This window comes from Protobothrops mucrosquamatus, unplaced genomic scaffold (assembly GCF_001527695.2).
Source record: "Protobothrops mucrosquamatus isolate PMUCROS unplaced genomic scaffold, P.Mucros_1.0 scaffold565, whole genome shotgun sequence".
NCBI classification, from domain to species: Eukaryota; Metazoa; Chordata; class Lepidosauria; order Squamata; family Viperidae; genus Protobothrops; species Protobothrops mucrosquamatus.
In genome coordinates, this window is record NW_015386868.1 from 102117 (window position 1) to 109612 (window position 7496).

Consider the following 7496-nt stretch of genomic DNA (forward strand, 5'->3'; position numbering starts at 1 on the left):
ACCTCCCACCGGCCGATACGCTCCCACAGAGAGGCCCTCCTCAGGGTGCCGTCAACCAGACAGTGTCGGCTGGCGACACCCAGGGGGAGAGCCTTCTCTGTCGGAGCACCCACCCTCTGGAACGAGCTGCCCCCAGAGATCCGGGTGATTCCGGATCTCCCCTCCTTCCGCCGCACCCTCAAGACTTGGTTATTTCAGCAGGCAGGACTGGCCTAGGGGTATTTTAATTGGTTTTAACAAAATTTTAGTAGAAGCGGCCTATTCAAATATTTATTTTTAATTATTTTTAAATTTTGTATGGTATTGTATTATTGTTTTTAAACTGGCTGTAAGCCGCCCTGAGTCCTCCGGGAGAAGGGCGGGGTATAAATTTAATAAAATTCAAAATTCAAATTCAAGATGGCTAAAGAAGAAAACAAAATACAAATAGGATGGAGGTAAAATGTTCTCTCAATCCACTAACCACCTCCAGTTTGGAATGCCCCCATTTGGAACCCCAGGTGAATTGGCAGGACCAGATTTTAAGGTCCTTCTGGAAGGACAGGATGGTAGATCTCACCTTGAGAGGCATGAGATTCTGGAGGGCAGGAGCCATAGGAAAACAAAATCTCTTCTCCTGGACCCCGTCAGCTGGAATTCCTTGACAGACGGAAATCATTATCAGCATTTCTATAATGCATCAGCCTGTGTTATATACCCAAAGTTGGATAGTTTTTGTTTTGTGGACCTTGCTTCCAAGGAGTATTCAGGCTTGATTTTTTCTAGGATGGAATGGTTGGCCCTAGGCTTCCTAAGAAATATGAAGCAGCTTCTTCCAGCAACAGAGTTCAAAGGAGTTACAATAATCTTTTTTCCTTGCTGTTGCAGAGTCCATGCCTTACATCTGTTCATCATAACAGGGAAGATTAACAAAGAGACCACTTAACTGAAATGTCACAGTTTATGGAGTCTTGTGCTGTTCTCTGAAGTTGATGGTTTTCTTGCAGGCGTTTCATTAGCAAACTAAGTAACATTATCATTGACATTACCTAGTTTGATAATGGAACCTCTGCAAGAAAACCATCAAGCTCAGAGAGCACCAAGGACCCCATAGTTCAACCCAGATATTCTATTGATGTCACAGTCTTCCATAGGTTTATAAGGCATCCCCATGCCTTTCTGCCCATCATTATTCTTTTCTGAGTCTCTTTTACATTTCACCATCTCTGTCATTCTGTAAGCTAGAAAATTGAAACTATCAACCATTTCCACTCTTTCAATGTTTATTTTGCATTCTTCTACTTTTGCAGTAGAAAATGTTTTTGCTTTTTTGATGTTATAATTTATTTTATGTATCTGATTTTTTTAATCCTGCATTTTTATTATTTATAAATAAATCAAGGTTCAAAAAAAAGGTAGACCTTTTTGCTCTCTTATTTTACTTTGATGATGTTTATTCTTAGGTCTTCTTTAGTTTTTCTAATCAAGACAGCATCATCCCCATATTTCATGCCATTGATAGTCTTTCCAGTAATTTTGACACCAGTTCTTCCTAAAGTTGACTCTATAAATTGAAAAGTTTGGCATCAACTGTTCTTCTTTTCTGACATTACACCGTTCACTATTAAATTTCATTCTCTCTGTGTCTTTCTGGTTATTGTAGAGCTTCTCTAACAAAAGAATCCAATGTTTGGAATATCCATTGCATGGAATGACATCCAAAGTCTCGAATGATTGACACAATCAAAACTTTCAGAGAAGTCACTAAACAGAAGCAGAACTTTTTCAAAATATTATCTTGTTTTTTCCCCACTAATCACCTGTTATTACCATATCATCTTGTGTTCCCCTATTCCTTCAGAAGCCTATCTGTCCAACTGTCACTTGTTTTTTGATAAAGACTTAGTAGAGAATGAGGGGTTAGACTTGACAGAAGGCAAAGGGGACTGAATAATTCTTTAAGTTCTGGAAAACAAAATAATACTTGAATGTGACTCAAGCATACATATCCCTAAATTACTAGAATAAAAGAAGCGGGAGAAAGAAGAGTACAATCAAACTTGTAAGGTTCTATTATTATAATTTATCACAATAAAGTATAGTTCTAGTCTTCCTGTGGAGTTGATTTTTCCAGTCTGGTCTGCCTACTGGGCTAAGAGGCTCTAATCTTTTCTGAAAGATTTTCAGCAGCATCTTGCTAGCATTTGGCATTAGGGCAATTCTCCTATAATTTTCTAATACCTTGAAATCTTTCTTTTTATGGATTGGAATAAAGGTAGACATTTTCTAGTTTGGCCATTGTGCTTTTTTCCATATTTTTTTGGCAAAGGATGGTCATAATCTTTATTATTTCCAAGCTGCCCTCCAAGAATTACATAAGGTTTCATTCACCCCTGGGACTTTTTTATTTGACGGTTGGTTAATAACTCATCTGTTTTCCTCTTTAAGCACCACCAGTTCATCTTCAAATTCTGCTCTCTTGAATACAGTCTAATTTGAGTCGGGCTTCTATTACGGATTTTCCATATATTCTTTCCGTCTTTTTCAAAAGATTGCATTATTAAATCTTTTCCATGCTTGTTCTTTATGATGTTGACGTTGGAATATTCCTATGATTTCTCTAATTTTCCTAAGTAGATCCCAGTTTTGTTATTTTGTTTCATCTGTCCAAGTTCAGATATTTGATCTCTTTATCTCTTCTTGCTTTCAGCTGGAGGTTTGCATTAAGTCTCCAGTTTTTCTGTAGTTTTCTCTTACTTTCACTAGTCTTCTTTCCTTAATATTTCTATAGTTACAATTTCTGTCCTATCTTTTATAACCAGTGTGTCCTTTATTTTTTTCTAGCTCTTCTTATGTACTTTCTGGTGTTTTCCTTCAGTGTAAATATTTTTAACTTCTTCCTGTGTTATTTTAGGTCTATGAAGTCCTGGTCTTTGAATCAACTTGTAACCTCCATCTAATATTCTTCAGGAATGTGTTTAAAGTTATATAAAGGATTAACTGTCTTTGGATGATCTACGACAGTGATGGCGAACCTTTTAGAGACTGAGTGCCCAAAAACCGGCCCGGCCCACCCCCACTCTGCCCACCCACAGGGCCACTCACCACAGATTGCCCAGGCAGCCTTGCAGTGCCATGACAGCCACGCCCTCCATCCTCCGCCCGCAGCATCATCTGCACATGATGGGGCGCGAGGTGGAGTCTTGCCCCTGCTGCCTGGCTGACATGTGCTTGGCTGCGCTGCTCCACGTGGGCCACGCCTGGGGTGACTCTCCTCCAAGCAGGCTGCTGGTGAGGAGGGGGTTGCGGAGGGGGGGAGGCAGGGCTGGGGCAACAGCACGTGTGCCCACAGAGAGGGCTCCAAGTGCCACCTCTGGCACGCGTGCCATAGATTCGCCACCACTGATCTACAACAAAGGTTGAACATCAAGTGTCTTGAGAAGAGGATTTTTGCTCAATTCTATTGAGCAATTGTTCTACCATGCTCATGTTATTTTGCGGACTGTGCAAAAGCCATCATCTTCCATTTGCCACCTTCCTGTATTTTCTAACCATATTTCCATTTTTTTTTTTTAAAAAAAAGAGAACCGTTACAAAAGAAAAGATGGAATTACTGCCCAACTTTTTTTTTATTAGTAAAGCTACCGGTAGGAGTTATGTCTCTAGAAGTAGACCTCAGCTGTGTGAGAAATGAAAACAACTTAACTCTCATCAAATATTGGCATTTTGGCACAGAAAACTGTATTGCTCAGACAAAAATGGGAATTAAAACAAAATTTGTTTGGAATCTTAGTGAGAAAAAAGTTGGGTACTTTACTCCTACTAAATTCTAAGCAAATTCTGGCAGCTGTCTTTCAGATAGGCAGTTTTTAATAGAATTAAAGAATTGAAGGTAAACCTTGCACTGCATGAAATCCTGAAGGACAGTGTGAGAAAGAGGAGGGAGGGAACAAGGGAAAAAGTGAGAATTTCTTTTTTATCTAAAATCCAACTTTCAAATCCCCTTCAAAGGCAACTCTGTGTAGAATACATTGTAAGAGTCCAAACAGGAGGTGATTAAGCCATGAGTGACTGTGAGCAGAGCTTCCTGTTCTTGTTTCAAGCACAAGTGTCACACAAGATATAATTGGGCCAAGGCTCTCCTAGCCACAGCTGCCCACTGTTCCTTAAACAGGAGTTGTGAGTTCAAAAGAACTCCCAAATTGTGCACCAACTCTTTCTGGGGGAGTGTTTGGCCCAGAATGCAGCTGCACATGCAGTATGGAGTTACCCACAGCCACATAATATCACTGGTATGTGAGCTTCACTGGTTTCCAGTAGATGTTCAGGTGCAATTGAAGGTGGTGATTGTCACCTTTAAAACCTGATGCAATGGAGCTAGATTACTTGTGGGACAACATTGTCTCCAATGGTTTCTTCCCATCCCACCAGATTGAGCAGTGTGGGCATGGTCTGGAACCCATTGGTGAAACAGTGTCACTTGGTGCAGGAGTCCCCAACCACTGATCTGTGCACCAGGCAGCAGCATGCCAGCAACCGGGCCAAGCAAACAAGCGAAGCCCCATCCGCGGGATGCAGGCAGCACATAAAACCACGCCCCCTCTGGTCCACAGAAAAATCTTTCTCCATAGAACCGGTCCCTGGTGCCCAAAAGGTTGGGGGCCTCTGGCTTGATGTATCGTAGGAAGTACAGGTAGCCCACCACATAAGACTGTAATGGAGCCTGGACCTGGTTTTATGACATTTCTGCAGTGGTCATTAAGCCAATGGCAAAGTCATTAAGCAGACCAGTGGTTTGCTGTGGGCGTGGTTTTGCCAAAAACCAGAAGTAAATTTCAATTTTCGCAAAAAAAGCATTGTAAAACATGTGATCATGTGACTGTGGGATGCTGCAAACAGCCATCAATGCTGCCATGTTGCTGAACACCCAAAGTTTGGTCACATAACTGGAGAAGGGGCTGACCTTCGTAACTTCATATTCAGGTCATAAGAACCTATTTTTGGCTCGGTCATAACTTCAAATGGTCACTAAGGGATTGGTCATAAGTTGAAAACTATCTGTAGGTCTTCTCTGTCTTGGCGTCTGTCTTGTGGAAAAGCTTCCCTGTTGAATTATGGTTGTGAAGACCTGAGTAATTCCCCAGGCACCAACATCAGGGTGCTAATAGAAATCTTATGTGGGTGTAGCTATATTTGTACTGTATCTTGCTAATGAGATTTCAAAGGCCTCCAAAGTACCATTTTTATGTAACTGTTTGGAATTTGTCTAAATGTTTGTCTAAACATTATTTTATTTTATTTGGAATTAGGACGCCTCTACCCTACATCTGAGGGCACTGCATTGCAGATTCTTGGTCTATTTCTGTATTTCTCACTCTCTCATACTTGCATAACTTCCTGCTTTTTAAAATCTGGAGGGGGGTGAGTTTTCATTACCACTTATAACTTGCCCTTTGTGACCCGCTACATGATTTTTGAAAAGCTTGTTCTCTTTTCAAGGCAAGTGGTGGTTGGCAGAAGACAATAACAAAACAAGCCAGCAGTACCTATTAATATGAAGTCAGTCAATCAGAATAGAGCTGGAAGAAATCTTGGAGGTCTTCTAGTCCAGCCCCCTGCTGAAGCAGGACACCCTATACCAATGGTGGCAAATCTGTGGCACGCATGCCAGATGGGGCACTCAGAACTCTCTCTGTGGGCATGCGTGCCATCGCTCCAGCCCCGCCTTCCCCCGCAGCCTCCTCACCAGCAGCCCCCCCAGAGGAGAGTTGTCCCCGGGCACGGCCCACACAGAGCAGCCAAGGACATGGCAGCCGGACAGCGGGGACAAGACTCTGCCCTTGCGCCCCATCGGACACAGATGATGCTGTGGGGCGCAGGCGGAGGGCATGGCCACCATGGCACTGCTGGGTCATCTGAGTGATGTGCTGCGGCAGGCCATGGAGGCGGTGGATGGTCCTGCGGGCAGGAGGGGTGGGGCGGGGGTAGAGCGGGGTGGGGTGGGAGCGGTTTTGGGCCACTTGGTCTTCTAAAAGTTTCGCCATCACTGCCCAAACCATTTCAGACAAGTGGCTGTGCAGTCTCTTCTTAAAAGCCTCCAGTGATGAAGCACCTACAACTTCTGAAGGCAAGCTGTACCACTGGTTCTCATTGTTAGGAAGTTTCTCCTTAATTCCAGGTTGCTTCTCTCCTTGATTAATTTCCACCCATTGTTTCTTGTCTTGCCTTCTGGTGGTTTGGAAAATAAGTTGACCCCCTCTTCTTTGTGGCCGCCCCTCAAATACTGGAATACTGCTATCATGTCACCCCCTAGTCCTTCTTTTCTCTAGACTAGCCATTTCCCACAACCGTTCTTCATATGTTTTAGTCTCCAAGCCCTTAATCATCTTAGTTGCTCTTCTCTGCACTTTTTCCAAATTCTCAATATCTTTTTTGTAATGTGGTGACCAAAACTGGATGAAGTATTTCAGATTAGTGGCTTTAGTCAGTTTTTATAAAGCAGTACTAATACTTCATGTGATTTCGATTCTATGCCTTTGTTTATGCAACCAAGGATTGTATTAGCTTTTTTGGCTGCTGCTGCACACTGTTGGCTCATATTTAAATGATCATCCACTAGGACTCCAAGGTCCCTCACACAGTTACTGTTTTTGAGCCAAGTTTCACCTAATATGCACTGATGGATGGCAGGGAGGAGCCTGCTGGTAATTTGGAGCATCTTCACAATCAGCTATAAATCAGCCTATAAATTAGTGCAGTTAGACTGCAAACTGGGAGAGGATACAATGATCGATCAAAGTAATGTAATGTGAAAAAGCCCACATGTTTTGCCATGTAAGCTGCAAATATGCAAGCCAATACAAGGCAGTTGAACAAAAAGAATCTTGCAACTAAAGAAATCAAGCTTTACTGTTGGTTCTCCCCACCAATATTATCCTTTATCAGACTTCCATATTTTATAACTTGATCCTGGAATCCACTGTGGGAGAAGTTGGAAAGTTGGCTGACGTTCCACCAAGACAAGCGTCTTCTATTTCAACAAAAAAACTTTGTTCTCCTATGGAATTAGGAGAAATCCCATGGGCCAGACAATTTGTAAAGCATTATTTGTATTGATTTCTCATTTAATTTAAAGCTGTGTGACTCTTCTGTTGAAAAAATGTTTCCAAACATCTATCATAAAGGAGAACAACGATATGTTGATATTTTGTTTTAAATCTTCTCCACTGGTATCTGCAAACATTAATTCCTGTCATGGTCTTGACACCAATCTACACAGAAAAAAATGACTCCTCTCCTTTGTTGATGAATGAGTATTAATGAGGATATTGGTTTTTGTAATCCCGACTTACATTCACCAATTTTTTTAATAGTGTTAAATACCACCTTGATGGGAATTATGCTTTCACACACTCATATCAGAAAATTTACATTTTCTAAGGGTTTAATAATGCATATTTGACTTTTATCTCAGTATGCACACCCGCAAGGCAGTGAGCCTCACTGAAGTTAGTGCA